At 37.2% G+C, this 24572-nt stretch overlaps 1 long non-coding RNA gene across 1 annotated transcript; it reads right to left on the minus strand.

The window, feature by feature from the left end:
* Nucleotides 1-201: 201 nt before the first annotated feature.
* On the minus strand, nt 202-763 carry LOC119083734. Its single transcript, XR_005088913.1, has 2 exons — nt 565-763; nt 202-438 (listed from the first exon to the last, which is right to left on the minus strand). It is a non-coding gene; the product is annotated as an uncharacterized LOC119083734 (long non-coding RNA).
* Between the last annotated feature and the right edge of the window lie 23809 nt (nt 764-24572).

Consider the following 24572-nt stretch of genomic DNA (forward strand, 5'->3'; position numbering starts at 1 on the left):
AAAGTTTTCTTTTGTTATACTGTCAAACTTGACAGATGGGACAAAAGAAAAATTTGAATTCGAGTCACATTGTCATGCAAAAGTAATCTGTGTAATTCTGACAGTCACAGCCGTAATCTTCTTGAAGACATTCACCAATTTGTTACGTCGACACCATCTACACTTCGAACTTAGCTTTAGCACTGTTAAAAAATCCATTTCTACGTTTTCGTTTTTCTTTATTTACATTAATTGCTTCATAATTGACAAAAATAGAAATTTTTCACCGAAAATTACAAAAAAGAACTAATTATTTACATGAACAGAAGAACCAAAGGGTACAGCTTCCTCCGAGTAAGTTTCCCTTCGAAATGCATTCCAACGCACACTTTGCCTCGTCACACAAAACGTCCCGTCTTTGACGAACAAGACTTTCAGATTGTCCACTCACAACATTATCTGGAGAAAGAACAAAAAAAAAATGTTTTTGTCAAATCCAAAAATCAACAAAAGAACATTTTGTTAAATTTAAAATTTTTTAAAGAACGATCGAGAAACTTTGTTTTGCGCAAATAATTTTCTTACCGATTTGATCGAATTGTGTGTTGACCGCATTGCCCTGAGATAGTGAGATGACGGACACCAACACCAATAGTACACAAATAGCAAATAATTTTGAATTCATTTTCGCATAATCCAATTGCACTCCGGGGAAATAATTGAAAATTTTCTGCACAACGTACGAGTTTTTCGTCACTAATGCCGCGCAAACCGTTGCGTCTGCCTTTATATACTCTCGGTTTCACTGTCCGAGAGAGGCAATCATTTTTCATTTAACTCGAACATAATGTAAGTAACGTAGTGCTGGCACTCGTGCACAACATTATTAAATTAGAGTGACCCGTACGGTTGATTAAGTTTGTTGATGAATGTTAATTCTAACCAGAGTCAATTGAATTCTTCGTAAGCACTTAGAGCGGGTAATCTCGGATTGGTTTGGAAGATTTTTTCTTCCGTGCGGCGTGGATAGCCGATGTTTTCTCCACACAAAGACGGTGAGAAGATGACGTTCTGTTGACGCTCTATTCGAAGACAGTTCCGGTGAGAAAATTTTTATTTTCTCACCTCTTGTTTCCATGGGATGAGCAACGGTTTTTTCGCTTTGCAACAGTCGCTTTGTTTTGATTTTAATCAATAGAATAATAACTTGGTGTGTTTTTTCGTGGATAAATACGATTATTCACGCCACGCACGGAAGAAAAATTGAGTTTGAAATTCCAACAAGATAGAAAGTTTGAGGCACTCGCTTCGCTCTGTTGGAATTGCCTATTTTCTCCCCTTGGTAATCAAATAACCCATTGTAGAAAACAAAGTCTATCCCGCAAGGAGGATGTGAAAGGCAATATTTTTAAATCGCCTAAGACAGGATAGCAAAAATTACCGAGGTTTCCCGCATGAAAAAACTAAGGAAAGCGAACTTCACAAACTTAGATTGAAATATGACCTTAGTTTGACAACTTGTAACACTTTGGTACTCCTCAACTTCTCTCCAGTATTTTTTATGAGTCGGAGGCAGTGAAATTCTAACATTTTTTTCAGCTGTTTTTACTTGTTTATACGGTTGCGTCAGCTGCTACACGCACGCCTGTTGTAGTGGTAGGACCGTATGGAAGACATAATACTAATTTTTGATTATTTCTGTGGATCAGCTGAAAAACAGCTAAATCAAATTCATGCCGGAATTTCACTGCCTCTGACTGTACAGTTTTCTAAGTCCACAGAAGATTGCGAAAAGTACGACTCTGCTTTGTCCAACAAAAAACGCTCGGACCTGTTCAGGGTCGTCTAAACTATATGACCTGAAAATAACTGACCATTTGGTTTTTGCCGTAACTTGACCTGAAACGTGAAGACAGAATGAAGCCTGCCTCAAGTGATGTCAGTTTCTTGTAATCTGTCGACCTGCACTGAGTCGTTTTTACTTATCTGGAAGCTTTCTATAAAGAACCATATTGTTACGAATGTGCCGCAGAAACCGACCAGTCTTTCATTTCGTTGTAACGTCAACGACGGGTCCTAATCGCAGAGAATACTTTCTGTGAATTAATAAATTCATAAACTGTGCACTGCGTAAAATGTTTCACGTCGGATAGAGTGTTACAGCATGAAAGCTACATATAAGTGCCCATGTTCTGAAGCTGAATACGTAAATACGAAACTGAGAGCCAGTTAAATTTAATTCGATTATCGTTGATTTCCGGCCCAATTCTAGTTGTTATAAAGAAGAATCTAAAAAAATTTGTAATCAAAACGAAAATTGTTTATAATTCACCAAAAAACATTTTTTTTTAATTTATATAAATAAGACGCCGAGCAGTGATGATGATGTGCTATGCGAGATTGTTGATTTGTTTACTTCTTCACAAATTCAGTCAATGTCAATGTTCTAGTTTCTCTTTTCTCTCTCTCTCTCCCTCTCTTCATGTTCTTATCATAATCAGCCATTCCATTTTTCTTTCCGACAAATTTCGTTGATGATAAAACGGATGTGTGGTTAGGTAATTTCTGGTGTGGCGAAAACAGTTCATTTGTGTAAACAAATTAATTGACGATCGTTAGGTTAGGGTATCGTAGTTCAAAAAGAAAAAATCAAGTACAAGGCTATCGTACTTCTATGGCAGTCGATTGTCGATCTATGTGATTTTTCATTAGAAATGACTAACGTAACAGCGTATGTGATGTCGCTAATGCTTGTTATTCTACTTGCAAGTTGCAACTCTATATCAGTCAAAAACACTCAAAAGAGTAAAAGTGACGCAAGTCCCTGTGCATACTTCCAAAACAACTGATATCGCTGGAGGTGACGCATTCTGCGCTTGTACGCAAAAACTGTAACAGCAAAAATTTGACCAAAGAAATTCTAGAAACAAAATTTTACCAAAAAAATTTTGCGTCACAAAGTGGCAGATGATTCGGACGTATTAGGACATATTCTTGCCTATTTTAAAAAATTTCTTAACAGTACTTTCCTCAACATCTGCCACTTGTGACGCAAAATTTTTTTGAAAAGCGAACAAAGTTCTACCATACCCATCCACACACACACACTTAAAGGTGTTCTTATATGGGGCCTATATGGGAACTTCGAGGAGCCCTAGCTCCGAAACGAGGCCGGTCACCCCCAATTTTTTTTTCTGGAATGTCTTAGAATGACGACTAGAATCTACTCCCAAAATTTAAACAAAATCTAAAGAAGACTTTAGAAGATAGGAAACACGGACGGACGGACGGACGGACTAACAAAGTAACGTAGGATTTTTTCATTTCGTTTAAAGTACTGAAATTGACCAAAATGTATGGAAATGGGGCTTCTTGGAAGATTTTTTGCGTGGCCAAATTTTAAGCTGCAAGAACGTGTGATAGCTCGTTGAACTTCAATATTTGCTGTATATATGGTTCTGCAGTCTACGACAAAATTTTTTTTTTTAAGAGGGCAGACTAGGTGTGAAGTAGGCTATATATTGAAAAATTGGTTTTAAAATTAATGTAGACCATTTAATGAAAATCTGTTCCAGCAATTAGATGAGCAATATGTTTATCTATCTCTAAAAAATGAAAAACGATTTACAATAAGCAACAGTTGGAAGAAAACCGATTTCCAAAATATGAACGTCGCTTAAAGTTAGGCTATGCAATATTTTTTTGGAAATCGGTTTTCTTCCAACTGTTGCTTATTGTAAATCGTTTTTCATTTTTTAGAGATAGATAAACATATTGCTCATCTAATTGCTGGAACAGATTTTCATTATATGGTCTACATTAATTTTAAAACCAATTTTTCAATATATAGCCTACTTCGCACCTAGTCTGCCCTCTTAAATTTTTTCTTGTAATAGGACTTGCGTCACGGGCGCTATGCTAACGCGCGCCCATGATGTTTCCATCTGATCTTTGTACTTTGCAAAGTATTTCAGTACTGTGATTAATGCAATTCAGTGATAAACTCGCGAAACCAAAATTTTGAAAGAATTTTGTTTTGCATTTTGCATTACAAGCAAAAAGAGAGACCCGAAAAAAAACTAAAATTTGTCTTCGGCTCCTGGCGGAAAAAGATTCTCTGAACTGATTGCAAACCGTTTAGAATACTATGTATAGAATATCGTACGGCAAAACGACTTTCGACAAGCCGAAAACGATTGAAAGCATCCACAGAGCTATAGCCTCAACGCTTTTGCAAACATATCGTCACAAATAATTTTTTTGGTTATGTCCTATCGATGACGTTTTGACAGTTGAAATAACCTTGAAACTCATCTATATAGGGACATTGATCTCCTGTGCTTCTGACGATAAATCGACGATTTTTGGTGTGGATCATCTTCAAGTACGTTTGAAATGCCATCCTTGTTAGCAGAATTAACGTAACATTTGACGAATAAAAAGTAAGGTTACGTGGGTTACGTTAGTGTTAGATAGAAAGAACAAGTTACGGTGTACATGATAACGTACGCATCTTTGTGAAGTGCTATGTCAATGTTCTCTTAGAACCGAAAAAGAATAGTCAACTAGAAAAAGCACTGGCTCTATCTGTCGTCAGCTGAGATGCGCAGATGTCTGTGATTGTCTTCACTAGTCATCGATTTGAAACGAATCGAAAAGTTCCACGTTTTTCGATTCATAATTTGAATGATTCAATAGCACTGCTTCTAGTTTTAACACGTCTTAAGTCAAATAATTGCATGTATGTGTGTTTTAACTCACACCAAGAATTTTTCCCTGGCTCCAAATTATGTGCTAGGAGCAGTGCTGTGATTCAAAACAATTTGTCAAAACGCTCGCACTTCGAACAGTATTTGATGCATGTGGAATGACATACCATGAAACAATCTTTACATCACTGAAAAATCGAGTTTCTTTTTGAATTTTGTGGATTCGAGGCGAAGCCGATTACGGTTATGTCAGGGGTTATGTAATGAATTTAACAAGTTGTGTTTGAATCATGAAAAGTACGGTTTTCGGAGCTGCTACATGGAAAACTTATTTTGAGATAAGGCCTGCAATAGTGATTGATCGCCAACTAACTTCAAAAGATATAGAAATGTTAAGTTGGTACACATGTGGCGAGATAGAAAGAATATGTGAATGACAGCTGGCATGTGTGGAAACGAATTTTCTCCCATAGGTGCCAGCTGTCATTCGCATGTTTCTTCTATCTCGCCGCATGTGTACCAACTTAACATTTTTCTCACTAACTCAATTCCAATATATTGATCAATATGAAAAGTTGTCTTCGTAATTATAACGAAGTATACGAAAAACATTGCTTTAAGCAACGCACTTCAGGCATGAGTGATTGTAATGACAGCTGTCAAACTGAGCACTGTTTTGTATGAAAAAAATTCGGTGCCAAAATTTATAGGACACATTGTCCAGTTTCAGTACTATATTAAGAGTACCACTCTTGATGCTTGAAGTGCGTTGCCTCGAATCAGTTTAGAGAGAGCAACTTTGTGTTTATTTGCTATAAATAACACTTTGTCTAACGTCTCAAAAGTGTGTATTGGATGGATGTACCAGCACCAGCTACAACATCTAAAGCCTCCAAAGGTAAAAAGCTGGCAAACCTTTTGAAAATTTCCATGATTTATCGATAAAAGGAGATAATAAATTTTTATATTTCTGAATCTATATTGAAAGAAATTTATTGCTTCCACTGATGTTTATAATGGGTGTCGTTGGTTGTGGTGTATGTGTGTATGTTGGGAATGTTTATTGGAATATTTGCTGTGAAACAAAAATTTATGAGGATATCATTTGTATTCCTTTTTATGGTGGCGGTTATGTATGCTCTAGATGTTTTCAATGTTTATATAAATATGGATAGAGGGCAATAAGATAAAACAACAACAAGAACAAATAATGGAGCAACGCAAGACTTGGGCGTAGGCAATAATAGAATACTCGCAAGCAAAAGTTACAACGTAACTAAGTCCGAACGATCCAGATTTTAACTATGAACATGATTAAATGTCGAACGATACTTCGATGTTTGACAGTTCGTCTATCAACTTCGGGAGCTTCTTCAAGGTTCTGAAAGAACAGGTTAAGATACTTACGAAGGCAGGTGAAACGGCGGCTAGGAATTTCGCACCGCGTCATTCACAATAATTGACAAAATGACACATTTTGTATCAGTCAAAAACACTCAAAAGAGTAAAAGTGACGCAAGTCCCTGTGCATACTTCCAAAACAACTGATATCGCTGGAGGTGACGCATTCTGCGCTTGTACGCAAAAACTGTAACAGCAAAAATTTGACCAAAGAAATTCTAGAAACAAAATTGTACCAAAAAAATTTTGCGTCACAAAGTGGCACCTCCAGCGATATCAGTTGTTTTGGAAGTATGCACAGGGACTTGCGTCACTTTTACTCTTTTGAGTGTTTTTGACTGATATCAGTTCTTTTGAAAGAATTAGTAGATTGAAAAAATTTAAAAAATTTGAAAAATTGAAAAAATTGAAAAAAATTTGGAAATTTTTTGAAAATTTTAAAAAAAATTTAAAAATTTAAAAAAATTTTAAAAATTTGAAAAATTTGAAAAAATTTGGAAAATGTAAAAAAAATGAAAAATTTGAAAAAATTTGAAAAATTTGTTCTACCATACCCATCCACACATACACACTTAAAGGTGTTCTTATATGGGGCCTATATGGGAACTTCGAGGAGCCCTAGCTCCGAAACGAGGCCGGTTTCCCCAATTTTTTTTCTGGAATGTCTTAGAATGACGACTAGAATCTACTCTTAAAATTTCAACAAAATCTAAAGAAGACTTTAGAAGATAGGAAACACGGACGGACGGACGGACTAACAAAGTAACGTAGGATTTTTTCATTTCGTTTAAAGTGACCAAAATCTATGGAAATTGGGCTTCTTGGAAGATTTTTTGCGTGGCCAAATTTTAAGCTGCAAGAACGTGTGATAGCTCGTTGAACTCGTACGGACGCCTAGTTTTTTTTAATGGTAATTTGGAGTCATTTGTATTTGAATTGTGGAACTTCAATATTCGCTGTATATATGGTTCTGCAGTCTACGACAAAAAATTTTTTTTTGAAATTTTTTCTAGTAATAGGACTTGCGTCACGGGCGCTATGCTAACGCGCGCCCATGATAAAAAAAATGTCACTTTGTGGGTTATTGTGAATGACGTGACGCGAAATTCCTCAACACCGGTGAAACACAAATCTTGACAATTCAGACATGTATATTGTTTGAAAAGTCAACTTGAAAACAATTTTTTTTTTGTTAAGTTGAAATCGTCATATAAAATGTTCCAAGCCTAGTTGGCGCTACAGGAAAATTTTGATCACACCGCCTTCGTGATAAACTCGAAACTGTCTTAACCTGTTCTTTCAGAACATTGAGCTTCTTAACAGTCAACCTTAAGGCCAACAATGCAACCAGTCGGTGAAATGGAATTTTGACACAAAATGTATGGCCCATCTGTCAAAATTTCCAGCTCGTGCGGAAAAATGTATGCGAATTTCATTTCACCGACTGGTTGCATACTTTACTTAAACCAATGTAGACCATTGTCTACTAGTGAAACTGTGAGCTTGATAGGCTAACTTGATGGATAAACTGTCAACTTAACTTTTCACAGACTGCAAACATATCAGACATTTTACTATTGGATCTATTACTTCATTTTGTTCTACGTAATTTCAGGATTTGAAATCATTTACTTCATTATTTTTGAACATGATTTTTCCTATTTAAGCCACATTAGTTAGAGGTCATTTATAACTGCAGATGTTATCGGTAACAGATGATATCCGCACGGGGACAGTTTAATAGACGAATTGTCAACTTGATAGTCTAATCAAACTAAAACGATTTCTTAACAGAGAATAAGACTGGAAAATGTGCTGGAAGAAGCGTGACGCGAGCAGATTTTCATTCCATGTCGTACGAGCCTAACAAGACTCCTTGTTTCGAAAGAAAACGCCAACGAAAAGCAATAAATTTCCACTTTGATTTATGGAAGTTCGATTTTCATGAATATAATATGAAACATATGAACTCGTCGAACGTATGACGATCGAGATTCCAGTGAAAGAAGCTTATTGACTTGACTTTAAATGTACAATCGTTCCGAGTCGTAATATATACTAGGACCTTTGGGGAGGGTCGCGTCTCTTTAGTGATGGGACTTTCTTTATTGAGCCGATTGCAGTGTACAATGAATTCTATACCATCCAGTCCACATCGATGGTCATAATGAAGAGATTTTCTGTTTTCCAAGGGGGTTAAAAACGCCGATTGTCTTTGGATGTTTTCTTACTTCCACTTCCTCGCTTCGTATCTATTTCAATGTGTTATTCACTATAGTCCCCGAAGGGAAGCACGATTTTAACCGAGATAACAAAAGACATTTTCTAAATCTGAATTTTTCATCAAAAAAAAATTCTTAAATTTCCTTGTTGTCATCTCATCATACATGATATCCTTTAAATGCGGAACGTATAGAATTTATGGTTTTTATTATCATCATACCAATCATGTTTGTGCGCTACATGTGTTTGTTTTTATACAAAAACAAAAAAATTATTTCGAACGAAAGGAAAACTCTTTTTGTCATAGGGGTGAACCACTTTTATGTGACTCAATGGAACAGCTGTTTATCCGACAGAACAAGTCCGATCAAATAGTTCGATTTGACAAAAGTTTTACGATCTTGTGTTTACGTCGATTCGTGGGACAGTAAGAAATGGACACACCAGGTATGACCGATTCGTTAATCATGTCAAAATAATATGAAAATGAGTGCGTTTCAACCCCATCCTTATTCCTTGACGCAGCGATCCCTATTTTCAGGTGAATTCAGTTATTGAATTCGTTTGCGTTAAGTTGCAGCTAGTGAATTTGATTCCATACAAACTTAGCAGATGCAACAACATTAGTCACACGAAATTATGACGATTTCAACATGACAGAAATGAATTCACCTGAAAGTCTTTATATACTTTGAGAGTGATGGGACTATTTTTACTGCGACAAACTTTTAGGGAGTTTACAGTATGTGGGGTCTAAAAAAAGGAAGCGACGAAATGCCTGTGGACCGACTTGATCCGAATTGATTTATTGAAGGAATCTGTAGTCCCATGGCTCCCTTAAGGGTTGATAGGAATCTCGCGCCGCGTCATTCACAATAATTCACATTTTGACACATTTTGTATAAGGAAGATGTCACTTTGTGAGTTATTGTGAATGACGCGGCGCGAGATTCCCTAACACCGTTCTATCAAGAAAATATGAAGATTAGTTTTACGGCCAGTGCTTCCCAGGCATTTCGTCGCTTTAGCATACCACTTTTGCGGATCACTGGCACCCCCTATTGTGGAACATCACAGGAATATGAATTATTTCGCACAGAAGACACGACACGCAACGTGTATGTTATACCCTTTTTGCAGTTCCTTTTATGATTATTTATTTTTAAATGTTCGTTCATCACCCTCCGGGTTATTTTGGTTGGTTTTTTCTTCTTCCACATCATTCTTTCGAAATGAGCCTAAGTGAAACGAGCATTATCGTAAATACAAATCCTAAAGCCAGTGGAAAACATCCTTTTTTTCTCGAGTGTCTTACAGAGCTATTACACGTTCCAAATCTCTTTCTCTCCATAAATATGTGCGGGAGTTGTTGTTTGTGTGTGTGTTGTGTTTCAATGACTTTTTCTTTATAAAAATGGCAATTTGAAAATGATTTCCACTTTCCATCGCAGAAGTGGAATTGAAGGGTCTGGATATTAAATAAATATTCTCGCGGAAAGTATGCTGCGAATATTAATAAAATTCGCTGTGAATGGATTGAACGGAAAGGATGTTATCGATGATTTGATTTAAATTTCAACTCATCTTTGTCTGGGTGACACTTTTGTTTGGCTGTTCATACTGTGACAAAGCCAACATTTCATCGAAATGAAATCAAATTCATGGCACGAAAGGGAACTGTTCGTCTGTACAAAAGAATTGTTAGACCTGAGGGTTATACAAAGACTTCTCTGCTCTAAAGATGAGCAAATTGTCGTAGACTCATAAAAATAAAATCTTGTACACCTCGACGTATGCAAATACTATCCAAGTCACGTGCTTTATTGATACCTCGCCTGAATGTACGCTCGATATATGCCTCGATGTATGCACACAAATTCATTCGTACGAGGCATTCAGTCAGTGTGTATGCAGCCACCAAACACATTGCATCCATACGAGTCAGTCAGTGTGTACGCAGCCACCAAACTTACTGCAAGTTGTGAAACTAATTTCCTGGCTGACAATTAGACGATACGAAATCATCTCCTCAAATTATCGGAGATAGTTCTCATCATCGATGATCCATTTTGTTTACAGCAGATAATTTTAACCTATCTACGCATAGCGACGCGAAAGCTACTTAATTTCAATTTTTCTTTTGTTCTTCTGTCACGTTTGACAGTATCACAGTAAATAAAATAAAAATTTGAATTAGGTTTCTTTCGCGTCGCTGTGTGTGGCTACAGCAACTTACGTCACACATGGTTCTCTTTAAGGGATTATGTAAGCTTCCACTTTGATCATGTAAATCAATTCACAAATGTTTTGTTCCATGAATTTCAATTTAGCAACCACAAACTCAGTATTATCCTAAACTGCTCAAATGGATTGTTAAGTTATCCAATTATCTGCCTCAACCGAACTTAAGATATGCTTCGGAGCAAAGGTTTTTTTTCATCCTTTGTTTCTTCTTTTTCAATTACATTTGACCCCAGTAAATCAGATCATTGTTTGCAGAGCCATATCCCTTTTCAGTAAATTATTAATTATTTTAACTTCTACCGCAAAATGTGTTCATGGAAAATCATTTCGCATAAAATACATCCGCAAAGTATCCCATTTTCTTCTCGGAACCCCTTTTCTCGGAAACACACAAAATAAATTCCATTGCACTCCCCCACATAACCATTTAAACCCTTCGTTACTTTATCGTCGTGCAAAACTTGCTTTGCCAATAAATTTACCCAAATAAAAAACCGAAACCGGAAAAGTTTATATTTATTTTCGCTGCCAATTTTCTCGATGTTGCCTCTATTTTGTTAATAATTCGAAGAAAAAAAGCGTTTGTTAGTGAGGTGTTGTCTTCAAAGGACACCAATCCTCTTGATAACTTCGTGTGAAAAAAATTCTGATTTCGTCGAATGGATACACCTGACACTAATTTACCAATGAAAGTGTAAAACAGGTATGGTCTATTGTCCGCCCGGAGGACATAAAAATTTGATTTTCGTACTTAAACGCACTCATTTTCATATTATCTTGACATAAAATGTGAGTGCGTTTAAGACGGATTCGGCAATCGACCAAACCTGTTCTCTACTTTCATTGTAATTTACAAACTGAAATAGTTGTAAAAAACGTAGTCTGGCATCACTGCAGTCAAGGTATTATGATGAAAGAGAAGCAAATACCTTGACAAGTACCCCAAGGCAAGTTATAATTAAATGGTCTTCGGTTTTCTCACTCACATCCTGACAGTCTATATTTAATCTTTTTAGCCCTAATCCATAAAGACGTCTCAGCCTTCAATCTAGCATTGGCTGCAGTGTTGTCAGACTCCGCTTTTTTTACAGGGGGTCAACAATTGTATGCTTGTATTGGTTCGCCTTACAGAAACAATGGAAATGCAATGACAACGGTCTCTGCACTTGCCTAATTGAGAATTTTTCCACCCGCACACTGATAATGCTTTGGAATATTGAATGCATAGTACTGCTCCTAGCACTGAATTAACAAGTGTCAAGAGTTACGCCACAAAGTATGCAAAATACTCTCGGATGAAAGTCACGTGCCAATTGATATTTCGCCTCAATGTAGGCAGTAGGCTAAACATATGCACTCAAATTACGAGTCATTCAGTTTGTATATCGTTGCAGCCACCAAACACACTGCAACTAAGCAAATTATGAAGCTAGACATTACCAATCGCTAAAATTCTTGTGGAATTTCGTAGCTGCATCTGTTCATCGAACATTTTTGAGTATATACAGTCGTCATGCGATCATCAAGTACTCAATAGTGCAGTGTGTAAGTCGATAGGGTAAATGCACTAGTACCCGGCCATGAACCTATTTCCGGCTAGCACTGATAACCGGCCAAATTATACACTGATAATGTGGCCGGTTACTAGTGCAACTTTAGTTTAGACAACAGATGGCCGGTAATAGCTTCATGGCCTGGTACTAGTGCAACGACCCTACTTCGCATTGAATAATTAGTTGACCAGTTGTGGGTTCAAAACTCAACCGCAACACAAATGAACCGTTTCGTCAGGTTAGTGTCCACAATAATGACATCTCATTGAATCGGTTATTAGGCTGAGTCTTGGATCTAGTACCTATAACATCTCTTTGTGTTACATGTAATTGTTCGTTGGTAACGACATTCAATCAGCGAAAAGCCCGTTGACGGTGTGTGTTGTCGTTTTTCTTCAAAGTCGAAAGTTGTCGAAAGCAACCCGACTATTTGTTATAAACGATGATATCCGACAATAAATAACCGACGTCGCTGAAAACAAGGTCTCTGGGATACTTCAGTCAATGTAAATTGTTTGAATACGAGAAAAAAAGTGCTCGTAACAAAGCTCACCGCAGAGAAACATTTAAATATTTTTATTGGTAACATTTACATCTCTTTGAACAGCCCATTGATATGATCATTTTTCCTCGCCGAATTATATTTGTAAATTGATTATTTTCATTTGGGGGGGAGATGTGATGATTTATGGATTTTGCACATTAGAATTTCATACCCTGCAACAACATTTCTTATGTAACACAAACACACAAGTTCGTAGCCCGAAATTGCTTTTCTTTTCTTTTTTATGCGTTCACTTTCTTCAATATGATGATTGCGTAGAGTTAGGCATCTTCTTTTGAAGAAATATAAATAAATTGAAAGAGTGTTATTATTGATGTGCTCTGCGATGGAACCACGCTGTGTGGAGGTTGGAAGGGAAACGTTTTTTTTTGAAGACGCGGAAATGTTTCTCTTTTTTGGGGAAATTTGATTGAATTTTTGTTTATTTATGCTTTTATGTCTGCAGTTGGATTTCGAAACTTAAATTAACTTCAACTTGAACGGGAATATGAATAACAAATAGGAATATAATGTGTCGCTTTCGGCTATTTTAATGATGCCATCCATAAATCATGTACCTCTCGGAGAAGGAGGAGCGATGCACATTTAATTTTATGGAGCAGTCAAAAAACTTATCAAAAAACTTACATCCACTCTATACACTCAACTCAAAATAGTTAACAAGAAATTCATGTCCAGTTCCAATTCTCACCAAAGTATATAAAGATAGAAGAAGGTAATGCAAACGCTCAGCGAATCACAAAGTTTCGGGTGAATTTAAGATGTGTTATGTTGCATCTGTGATGTTTGGCGTAATACTGTTGGCTTGTGGCCAACATCATTGTTTTTTGTGGATATGCATTACCTTCAGTGTTTTGTATACTTTGACAGAACTCTACTTTCGAGTGAACATAATTTGTTTCACCCCCCCCCCTTGACCCCCATCGCGGGGGCTGCCGCCCCTCGACCCCGCTTCTTTTTTTAAATTTTTTTTCATGGCCTGCGGCGCAACTATACGAACAATATTTCTATATCGTCATTACAATTCAACACCACATGACTTATTAATCAATCATCACGTAACATAATAATTTGATTAAAATAGGCGCAAAAAAACAGTAATTTGTTTTTAAATCCCCGCTTTTCTTTTTGTATGCCTGCGGCGCTCATCCATAACTGTCACCGCTTTACAGAATAATTTGATTAAAATATTCTGCAAAAAATTCAGAAATTTGTTTATATATCAGGGAGCTGCCGCCCCCTGGACCCCCGCTTTTCTTTTTTTATGCCTGCGGCGCTCATCTACCACCGTCAACACTTAACAGAATAATTTTATGAAAATATGAGGCAAAAAATTTAGAAATTTGTTTTTGTGACCCCCGCTTTTTTCTTTTTTTATGCCTTCGGCTCTCATCTACCACTGTCAACACTTAACAGAATAATTTTATTAAAATATGAGGCAAAAAGATCAGAAATTTCTGTTTTTTTTATGCCTTCGGCCCCTCGACCCCGCTTTTTTTTAAATATTTTTCATGGCCTGCGGCGCAACTATACGAACAATATATTACTTATTAATCAATCATCAAGTAACATAATAATTTGATTGAAATATGCGGAAAAAAAAACAGTAATTTGTTTTTAAATCAAAAATTCAGAAATTTGTTTATATATCAGGGGGCTGCCGCCCCCTGGACCCCCGCTTTTCTTTTTTTTATGCCTGCGGCGCTCATCCACAACTGTCAACACTTTACAGAATAATTTGATTAAAATATGAGGCAAAAAATTCAGAAATTTCTGTTTTTTTATGCCTTCGGCGCACTACTATCAAAACATATCAGAAATTTTATTTTTTTATTATCCGTATTTCGTCCGGATTTCATCCGGATTTATTCAATAATTCAAGATTTTGAAGCCTCCGGATTTTGTAGCATCCGGATTTTGCCGCCTCCGGATTTTGACACCTCCGGTTTTTTTGTCCGGATTTTGACGCCTCCTTATTTTGTGTCTCCTGATTTTGTAATACTACTGTAATACTGTAATATTTTGAGAAGCAGTGCTGTGATAGAATACAAACAAGAATAGATCGGCTATAAGCCTAGTGAGGTCTTTTTTCTTTCTCTCAATTTTCTCACTTCTCGAGATACCAACTACCAAATACGTGAGTTACAAATAGGCAAGCAGGAAGAATAGTTTCTTCAGTCGATATCCAGCTGTTGAACAGTAAACATCGCCACCATCGTTCTATCAGTTTCGTAGTCAACTACCAATTTTGTATTCAACTACCAAACTCAACTATTCAACAACCATTTTGGTATTCAACTACCAGTTTGGTAGTCAACTACCAAATTATCGAATTATAAATAGGCAAGCAGCCTAAATAATCTCATCAGTCGGTGTGCAGCTCTCAAACAGTTAACATCTCTACCACCTCTCTATCAGTATGGTAGTCAACTACCAGTTTGGTAGTCAACTACCAAAAATTCAAGCTTTAAATATGCGAGCAGGCAGAATAATTTTGTCAGTCGGTGCGCAGCTCTCGAATAGTAAACATCTCTGCCGAAAATTACGTTTGGTAGTCAATTATAGCCTTGGTAGTCCAATTACCAACTACCAAATTTTCGAATTGCAATGTTAACTGTGAGCTATCGGTGATCAGATAACAAATAATTATTATTTGCCTGGTGTTGATATGCTCATGGTGGCTTTGCAGTTTTGAATGTCAATCCAGCTCGCAACTACCAACTACCAAAGCTACCAACTACCAAATTTTCGATTTATAAATAGGCGAGCAGGTAGAATAATTTCGTCAGTCGGTGCGTAGTTCTCGAATAGTAAACATCTCTGCCGAAAATTACGTTCGGTTGTCAGATACCAACTACCCAATTTTCTAATTACAATGCTAACTATGAGCGATCGGTTATCAGATAACAAATAATTATTATTTGCCTGGTGTTGATTTGCTCATAGTAGCATTGCAATTTTGAATCAAGGCTGTTATCGTCTCATTTTTTATTTGTGACACAGACACATGGACGGACAGACAGACGGACAGATGAAGTGTCCACAATAGGGTTTTTTTCTAAAAGAAAAAAGACCTAAAAATGTTGAACACAGTTCTCATACATCACATGCGTAATTCACAATCGTGATTCTAAAAATGTCAACCACTAGCAACACCTATGTTCCAATAGAAAATTATATGATTCACAATTGTAAAATCTCTCGAAAATATGTGTAATGCACAACAGGCCCATTGGCGGCTTAGGTGCTTGGGTGCCCATCTTATCCTATCCTATGGATTGTCTCTACTCAACAATGCGTGCAACAATGTCGATCCAAGATTACCGTTAATGCGCGTTAAACAAGAAGTTTTGAAACTGCCAGATCGGGCATTCGGTCACCTCATAGAACTCATAGAGATAACGATTGTTAGATGGCAAAGAACTGTGATATAGTGGAAGTAAATTGTTTTTGAAGGAAAAGGTTAATTGAATCTGAAAAATAGATTGATTTGGACGTTAATATCAATTGGTATTGAAATAGACTTAAATGTAAATGAGCTGATTGAGTGACGAAACTAGAAAGCTAAATTGATTTACAGTCCCTAAACCTGTAGAAATGTTTGATTTGAGTAAATTTAGCTTATCCTTCTGTCACATCTTTTGACAGCTTATAACGTTTTAGTACGTTTTCTTTCCCAGTAGCAAAAACCCTATACCAGCAAAAAAAGAAACTATATCGAATGGCGTAAATGCATTTAAAAACGAATATTCGGTGAAATACTTTTTTATCACACCAAATCTTTATCATTTTATACAAATATGTTCATCTTTATAATAAGACAACATCGGTGATTTGCATGTAATTTAAACAAAACCAAATGAATTGTTCATGTGTTACATTTACATTATGGAAGAGGAATGTCTTCTTCTTTATCCAAATTTGTGCCCAGCTAATTGTGTTTTTCTTTCTTTGTTTAACTAATGTAACTTTCTGCAATGAGTCACTAAATAATCATTTCGATAAATTTATTTAGTGACTCATTACAGAAAGTTACACTTGTTCGTTTTTAAATGCATTTGCGGCATTCGATATAGTTTCTTTTTTTGCTGGTATAGGGTTTTTGCTACTGGGAAAGAAAACGTACTAAAACGTTATAAGCTGTCAAAAGATGTGACAGAAGGATAAGCTAAATTTACTTAAATCAAACATTTCTACAGGTTTAGGGACTGTAGTGTAAGAGTCAATTCGCAAAAACTTCGAACAGTCGGGATTCAAGCCGACGGTGATTCAAATGAGCTATGGCTCAAATGAATCGTCGTTCAATTCTGATAATATCGTGGAACAACTTTTTTCCCGAAAATTTTTTGTTGGGCTGACATGGCCCTTAGAAAAATTTTCTCCGGAGTTGTCGTGAAAATCATTTTTTATATGCCAATTTTTCACTGGGTCGCTACAGTTTTGTTTGGAAATTATAGCAAAGTTCAGTGGATCTTTTGCGATAACGTTCCCAGTGATCGGCATAACCTCCTTATACAAAGCCTTGGCGAAAACTGTCATGAAAGACGTTCATATTATTCGAGACTTTGTATGGAGCTGAGGACATACCGATTTCATTTCATTCTCATGAGAGGTGAGTTTGTTTAAATGAAATCTCCATGTCCTTCGGTTTGTATGAACAGACCATACCTGGTTTCTATGAACAGACCATACCTGGTTTGTATGAACAGACCATACCTGGTTTGTACATTCATGGATATATTGGAAAAATTTGACATGCTTGCTTTCAGCTACGCGCCGCACTTCTTTGAATCAACCAATCGACATTATGTGTCCATGCACTCAAGGTGGCTCTACTTCTTCATTAAAAGATTGTGATCTCATTTCCGACATCAACACCAACCCCAAACTCAGGAAAACTGCGAATATTTTTCTGTTTATTTTTATTTTACCATTTAAAGGTGTTGTTGAATAGGGGAAAAAGAGTTCGTACAACGCACTTCAAGCAAAAGTGGTACTCTAAATAGGGTACTGAAACTTGACAGTGCTCCATACAAAATTTTACACTGTAAAAAGAGTGGGGATAAAATTTCATACAAAATAGTACTCTATTTGACAGCTGTCATTAATAGCACTTTTGCTTGAAGTGCGTTGGTTCGTATCGAATAGATGTAGGCAATATTCCCAGAAACAAGACCCAACAAGGCTCAACAAATTACTCACATCTAAAATAACAGTAAACCCGTTCCCGCTCGACAGAGGACCAATTCCGTTGAGTCATTTTCAATTCGAAAACAAAAACCACCCAAAGTTTAATGACTTCACTTCCAGTGTTTTTCTCCATCCAACAAAAAGCCAGTTTCTCGTCATGTTCAATTAATTGAATTCAATTTTTTTTTCCCCATCGAATGAAACACCTTTCATACCATACTCTCATATCGGAAATGTTGTAATCTAACACTCAGTTTCATAAACGGAAGCGCAAGCTTTCAGAATGTGTGTTCCCTCTATGACAAACTTTTGTTTCATAATAAAATGTTCATTGTTCATTCTGCAAAACTAGAGCAAACTGTTTTTTTTTTCGATCCACAATGTTGAGTACCAGTTGGCTGTATATCTTCCAGTTGAACATTTCAATATGAAAACACAGTGTGTATAGTAGACTACACAATACATACAGCTTCGTTATATATAGCCAAGCCAGGTATAATATACAGCCACCAGGCACTTTGGTATAACAATGATATCAGTTGGCAATGACGTATCTGATAAAAAATTAGAGTAACATGTTTTTGGTATAGCAGGTGAAACGAATATATTTTGTTTTTATGCTATACCGTCTATACCGTCTGTAAGTGGTTCTTGTATTACATTATACGTTTTGCGGAAAAGTTTTAGGTGTTGGGTAATTTATACATAAATGAGATTCGAGTGTTTGAGTGTTTTTTTTCGTCGGTCTGTCTTTCTTTTCGAAAACAATAAAATAATTGAATTGCCGAGTTAAATGAGAGAAAAAGTACACGAAAATTTATTCACAAAACAAAACATATTTAATGGATTTGCTTGCCGTCCGTCCTTCATTACAATTTGTTTACTCCATACTCCATATATCCGAATGTATCTCTAAGCCTTCGACCGTAATTAAATCAACCATTTCCGTCTTGGGTACCGCGTCGAGTGGTTTTTTTTTATTGCCACGGTAATGATAAATAGGCTCTTGTCTCCTTTTTGTGGAAAATGGAATTACAATGAAATGAGAAACATGGCACACCTCTCCACAAAGGTGAATGATGGCAACTGGGCAATATTGCGAGGGGATTCGGTTTTTATTCATTTTTCATTTGCATGTAATAGCCAAGGTTGTATGTGAGGGAATCCAAGGTTGTGTATAGGTTACGCCGACCGGCACTTTTTCTTTGACTGGGTAACTCAAACTGCATTTCAATACAAAATCTCAACAAGTTACAGCAAGTTTAGTGAAACTTCATTTCGACTATGATTCGCTAGACTTGTTCTTGAGCAAAATGGTCATGGAGGATTTGTACCTGTACCACTCTCGTCACGGCTTGATGAGAAATAGTATTTTTGAACTTTAAGCAACACAGGCACCAGGACAGTTTATAGTGCGTTGATGTAAGACATTGACATCAACATCGTTTAGATGCTGATTCTAGTAAGGTTAGCCACTGCTTATCGTTTCTTTGTCACATAGAAACTAGGGTATCGAAAGGAATACGGTGGCACCATGATGGTGCTAACACTCTGACTGAAACGAACTCAAAATTTAAATAAATTTATTTACAAAAAAATTGCTAAAAATCCCCTTGTTCTTCTTCTTCAGTCGTCCTAGCTGATGTATTTCTCCTTTTTAATGTACGCGTACTTATGTTCAGGAGCTGCGGAACTGAACGAACACGATTCCGAATGAGCACCACTAAACGGATCTTTACACAATTTGCACATCGCTTTTCCTTTCACTATAATCTTGCAGTTCTTCAGAGGCTGCTTCGTTTCTTTCTGCGGTAATGACTGAATCCGTTCGAACTCATCATCACCATTGTTATGATAGTGGTGGTCATTTTGTTCAACTTCTTTTGGTGCATGTTGATAATTGGATTTCACTTCCTCGTCATCGTCGTCGTCATTTTGTTGATACCTCGAATTCACTTCATCGTCATCATCATTGCCGGCATCATTGTTTTGTCGATACTCCGAGTTAACATCCTCGTCGTCATCATCGTCGTCGTAATTCTTTTGACGATAGTTTGAATTCACATCATCGTCGTCATCATTGTCGTGAAAATGTTTCTGCACGAATGAAGTGTACCCATCGCCATAACCGTCTTTCGATGGCGAAACGCTACGCGTGAAATGAGGTTCAGCATGTTCGGGCGCTATATACAGATGTGACTGAGTGAATTTCGGTGTCGGCGAAATCCTTTTGTAGCCACTCAAATCAAATTCATTTTTCTTTGCACTGTCTTGTTGATAGTCATCATGCTGATAAATCGGATCGGATGACAGGCCAGAGTCGGAGGTGTGAAACACTTGATAATCACTTGAGCCCATCGCATGTTTGGATAAAATGCCGCTCATCGCTAAGATCCATGCTGAGATGTTCTGGAAATCAAAATTTAAACGGTCAACAGACGAACTCAATACCAATGGGCCACAAAAACTACAACAAAATTTCCGTGCACAATACCGTAACACTCTCTCGTTATGCTAATACCTTCATGATATTGAGATTGAATTTCGTTGTTGGATATTTTGACTAGCAAGACTGTTTCAGCGGAACTAAAACCAATATTGTCGATAAAATCGCTTTTATACCTAACTTTGAGACTGATTTTTTGGAGCACCAGTCAAATGAGTTGCATGTCTTGATGAGATTCAATCAACCGTGATTGCTTTTTGTCCCATTTTTTCTTCTTCATCAAACGATTTTATTTTGCAGTGTTTATAGCTGCAATGAATTTCGTGTATTATGGCTGCGAGTGATGCAATCGTTTAATTTTGTTTTTTTTTTTCTTCTTCTATAGATTGATATATAGGTTCGACTAACGGTATAAGTTTGAATGTTATGAAAGAAGCTTCCGACACATCCCAGTATTTAATGTTTAGAACTGATTACTTCCTTAATGAGTAAGATCCGACTTCAAAATAATCCCTGGAAGTCGGTGACCCCTCGGTAAGATGTATGGGATCAATACTCTCTCTCTCGCAATCAAACTACTTTTTTTAAGGTGGTGAATGTGTCAAGTAGCCTTCGGAATTTACATGTCAATTACAGCGTAGTCAATCAAAATGTAGAATATACAAAGAAATAGGTCGTGAATTTGACACAGAGAGCTGAGAGTTTGTTTGCTAGAGAGAGTGTTGATCAAATGGACAAATTAAAACTTCGCAAGCGGTTTCATTAGTAGATTATGCAGCTATGACCAAAATGATTATTTTGACGACTCTGGGTCAGGCATGAGCGCCGCCGAAAATAAGCCGCCGATCAAGCCGCCGCCGGCCATTTTTGAGCAAGCCGCGCCGCAGCCGAGCCGGTGCCAAAAACACGGCTCAAGCCGGCTTGAAACGGCTGGAAAATGAAATGAAGATTTCGAAAGGTGAATGGGTGAAATAATTTTGAAAACCGAGATTCCTGTTGATCCTAAGCAGCTCAAGTACTTTTTGATTTTTTTTTTCAGTTCAAGAACTGTCAAGTTACGAATTATTAAAGTTACGAACGGCATGAGAATCTACGCCCAGTTCATTTTCATTGTTCACAGTTTTACCCAAGGTAAATATAATGAGGAGGTAATGCCATTCAGACGCGCGGCCTAGCACATAAGTTCGATGCCATTGATATCTTTTTTGTAAATGGTTGACTACGATTTGCTTGTATTTCACAAAAAGATTTTCGCTATCTCACAACAGATGGCCCGACTTTCAATTCCATTTTTTGCTTTCAACGAAGGTATATGAGATGGCGTTTGTACCGAACTTTCGTGCCACCGCACATCTGATTCGGTTATATATGGCATTACCTCCTCACTATATTTACCTTGGTTTTACCGACAGTGTTTTGAATATACGTTTTTCGTTAATATTTCGTTCGAATGTTTTCATGGTAAATGTCACATAAAATAGTTAATAAATGTGTTGTCATTCAATTCGCTTCGCTAAATTCGAAACATGAATTGAATAATTCACGAAAAAAGGGTATTTTCTGTGTTATCTCCGACGGAACACTTGAAATGTCGGTAAAAATGTAAACAATAGACTGACTTGCAATATAACCTCACTCTGGTCCATAAAACGTCACAGCATTGAGGCTGGTACCGTTGGTACACAAAAAAAAATATAGCTCTGATATTAGTAATTTATGACGACATACACTAGATTAACGCACTCCGAGAACAGGACTGATTTTTTTAACTGGCAAAAAGCCAAGGCAATTAATTTTGAGGATGTCACGCACATCGCCATTTTATTAGATACGCGGGAACACACCTTCTTCTTCTTCAGCCTGTTTCTATCCACTGCTGGACGTATGCCTCCCCAATTCTCTTCCATTCCGAACGATCCGTTGCCACTTGTTGCCAATTTGCGCCTGCAATTCGCTTTATACTATTATTCCATCTCTCTGGTGGTCTACCGATAGCTCGTCTTTTATATGGTCGCCAGTTCATGATCTTTTTGGTCCAACGTTCGTCTGTCCTTCTTGCAATATGTCCCGCCCAGCTCCACTTTAAGGATGCTATTCTTTCCATGACATCAACGATTGTTGTCGAATCCATTGATTTGTCATTCTATCTCTGAGCGTAATTCCAAGCATACTCCGTTCCATGGCTCTTTGTGCCACTTTTAGTTTATTTTCGGAAGCTTTTGTTAACGTTAACGTTTCCGCTCCATATGTGAGCACAGGAAGGACAGACGTATCGAACACTTTACGTTTCAGACTATTGTTCATTTTGCTTTTGAAAATTAGTCTGAGTTTTCCGAACGCTGCCCATACAAGACCAATCCTACGTCTTATTTCTGCAGTTTGGTTGTCCAGTCCAGACCCAACTTCAATTTGTGACCTAGGTACACATAACTGTCGACTCGTTCAATGACAGTATCACCGATTTTAATGTCTCTGTCATCGTCAATGTTGGTCATGATTTTCGTTTTCGACAAATTCATCTTGAGACCGACTTTCTTTGACTCCTCATTCAGCTGTTGCAACATAATTTGCGCCTGATCGAGATCAGCTGCTATCAGGGAGATGTCATCTGCGAAACGGATCAAATTACTCAGGTACTCTCCATTTATATTGATACCCATTTCACTCCAGTCTAATTTCTTAAAAATACTCTCCAGAATCGATGTGAATAACTTAGGTGATATGGTGTCACCCTGTCGTACACCTGTCAATTCTGAATTTTTCCGTGCTTTTATGGAGTTTTATACACGACGTAGCGTTTTTACAGACGTATCGAATTGTGTTGGAGTACCTTGAGTCTACTCTACATTCGTCTAATGCGTCCCATATCGACCATGTTTCCACTGAATCGAAAGCTTTTTCAAAGTCTATGAATATCAAGACCACAGCAATCTTGTATTCATTGCATTTCTCAATTAGCGTTCTCATCACATGTAAGTGGTCGTTTGTGCTGAATCCTGAACACACCACTTCTGAAGATTTTACATATTAAAAAAATTCACCACATCGTCACGGCGACGAGAATCGTCACAGAAGGTGAATTTTTGTATGAAATCCGCCAATTTCTTGCCAACTGTGGATGACCTGCATGACCTTCCCAAAGAAAAATTCTGACTACTGCGTGGCCTCGTATTTTCAATCTGGAGCGAGATTATACGGCTGCATTTCTCTATTCTACCATAACTCTGTGCACAGAATGCATACAAAATGTGTACATTAGATACATATTTTGTGCAATTTCTGTGCACAAATTTGATGGTAGAAAATAGAATAGAAAGAGAATAGAGAAATGCAGACGTAATCTCGCTCCTGATCTTGTGCCTGTTTTGGAGTGCCTTGACTAGATGTATACAAAAATCATTATCACACAATCTCAACTCTAACTGATTGACTCAAGCAACCCAATTGTTGTACACACTAATCAGCTAACCCAATTTATTGTTCCCTCGATTTGGTTGAACCAAAAACCTCCCACTTCCATCTTATCAATTTGAAGTATGAAACTTGACATAACATAAATTTACATCAATATAACATCCAGCAGCACACTGACACACTTAATTTCCATGATGCTTTGAGAAAGAATTGTTTTTAGCCCCGTACGAAGTACTGGGGGCTTATAAGATTAATATGCCGTTTGTAACACGTCGAATTGGAAGCAGACAGTAAGGGCAAAGCATTTGGTTATGTTCATAGATGACGAATCCGCAATAAAAAAAATGTCCGTCCGTCCGTCCGTGACCCCTCTAGCTAGAGCAAATCTCAACCTTTTTTCAAAATTCTTTTTTTCCCCGATTGGTATCGACAAAAGTAAGGTCAAGTTCGAAAATGGGCATGGTAGGGTCGGCCCCTCCAGAGCTAGGGCCCTATAGGTGTTTTTCAGTCTTTCGACGATATCTACCGAAATACGCACGCAATAGCTGCTTGTGATATATCAAATGAAAGGTACTGACGAGTAGAACAAAGTTGCTGAACATTGTTTTTGGGTAAGATGCAACGTGGGCTTGTTGGGAGGGCTCAAAGGTCGTTACTCGGCCCTAAGTGTTTTTTGCACATAAATCGAGTAAATCTCATCCAATTTTGCTAGTTTTTGTTTCATTTGAGAGATAATTGAATGCCGAATAGAATGATGGCAAAAAAAGTTTCAAATTTGGGCCCTTGGACTAAGGCCGCTACTCGGCCCTAAGTGTTTTTTGCACATAAATCGAGTAAATCTCATCCGA

This window comes from Bradysia coprophila, unplaced genomic scaffold (genome assembly GCF_014529535.1).
Source record: "Bradysia coprophila strain Holo2 unplaced genomic scaffold, BU_Bcop_v1 contig_70, whole genome shotgun sequence".
Taxonomy (NCBI): domain Eukaryota; kingdom Metazoa; phylum Arthropoda; class Insecta; order Diptera; family Sciaridae; genus Bradysia; species Bradysia coprophila.